Source organism: Athene cunicularia, assembly GCF_003259725.1.
Source record: "Athene cunicularia isolate RWA chromosome 25 unlocalized genomic scaffold, athCun1 chr25_part1, whole genome shotgun sequence".
Taxonomy (NCBI): domain Eukaryota; kingdom Metazoa; phylum Chordata; class Aves; order Strigiformes; family Strigidae; genus Athene; species Athene cunicularia.
The window spans coordinates 519,778-521,522 of NW_020799134.1; positions in this window are offsets into that span (position 1 = coordinate 519,778).

Genomic DNA, 1,745 nt, shown 5'->3' on the forward strand with positions numbered 1-1,745 from the left:
GGGGATCACACCCTGCCCACACGCTGCCGGTGCCTCTGTCCTTTGCCCATGGGGCCATTCAGGGATCCTACAGGAAAGGGAAGAAAACCCAGGGGGGAGTTCACCCAGGACCACCCCAAAGCCCTGCCGAGGCTGACATCCCTCCCTGCCAGCCCCCACTTCCCCACCACCCACCCTGCAATACTTCTGCTTTACACTAAGCTTGTGCCCGATACTCTTGTGCAATTTTATCGGAGTTATTGGAGCTGATTAAATAGTCTCTGGGTCCCTGCGGAGCTGGAGCTTCAGCTCCCGGCTCCATCCCATCCTCCCCGATAGATTAGGCTTGCTGGGACAACGGCAAGGGTTTATCAGGCAGACCTGGGGAGCCGTGCACCACCTCGGGTTGACACCAGTCCCAAAGGAAGGATCTGTCCCTGCCTAAGGAGGCAATGCAAATGCTGCCCGGGAGCTTCACCTGCTTGCTGCAACCCCTGAGCTCTCCCTTACCTCCTCGTCTCTGTGCCCCAGGAGCAGCGGCAGCCGCCCTTCAGTACACGCAGGGTTTGGCAGAGCCCCTCTCCTTCTTGTTCATGGGCTCGGTGTCCGAATCCGGCGGGCTGGTGATGTATCTGTACTTGCTGGTGGATGACCTCTGGGAGGACAGGAGCCCATCAGACCTTCCCAAAGGGGCAAGGTGACGGAGCGAGGGCTGGGTCCCTTTATTACAAGGACAATGCAACAAAAAAGGGTAGTCCCAGCCAGCAGCGGAGGCCGCACAGGGTCCAATGCTAAGGTTTCGTAGTGTGGTATCACACTTGGGTTTGACCAGGGAGGAAATGGAGGCACAGCAGCACCAAGGACCCTTTGCTCCCCCTCAACCTCCCTTTCCCTGCAGGAAAATGGGAACAATGAGGCCGGGAGGGGTGCACAGGAGCTTTGCTTCCTTGCAATACAAACCCACGATGCTCAGCCCCAGGAAAATCAACGATCAGAGAGATCCAGTTCCAACCCTGGATGTGGGGTGTGTGTTGCAAAGACCCTCCATCACCCCTGAAATACCACCCCAGCACCCTTCCCACCCATCTTCGCACCCCCGAGTCCATACAGTTACCTTGACAGGAGCAAACTCCTGCTGGATCAGCTTCTTGAACTCGCTTCTGCTGAACGACTCCGATTTCTTCCCCTTCCTGGCACTGCCCTGGTAACTCTCCATCATGTCAGTGATGGCTTTAATGAACTTAGACATGTCTCCAGTCCTGGAGAGGAGCGTAACACAGCAAGGTGGCCAGGGCAGCTCTGCCCTCAGGAAAACCCCCACGTTCCCTTCCAACACCTCAAAACATATTCGGTTCAGCTTCAGCCTTTCTAGATTTCTTTGCCAGGGGTAAAAAGAAACCTCCCTTTGCTGGATGCTGAGAGCTGGACTGCTCACCACGCTGGCTACTCGGGACTTTCACCTCAATTCACTTCATTTCTCCACTTGCCCACTCCCTGCTTAAATTAAAAGGACGAAGCTCCCTGTAGCAATCCCAGGCACTTGTCGGGTTGAATGAATCAGCTTTTGCAGCTACGGAAAGCGCCGTGTCTACACACCCGCCTCGCTCGGGGCTGGGCAGAGGGAATCCAGGCGGCTAATCCTGGGCTTGTGTCTTTTAGTCCCTGCCGCCCCGAGCCCTGCTGGGAAGGACTGTGTTGCAAAATGACCCTGAGAACATAAAAGCTCATTTCAAGTACAAAAAAAAAAAAAAAAAAAAAAAAAAAAA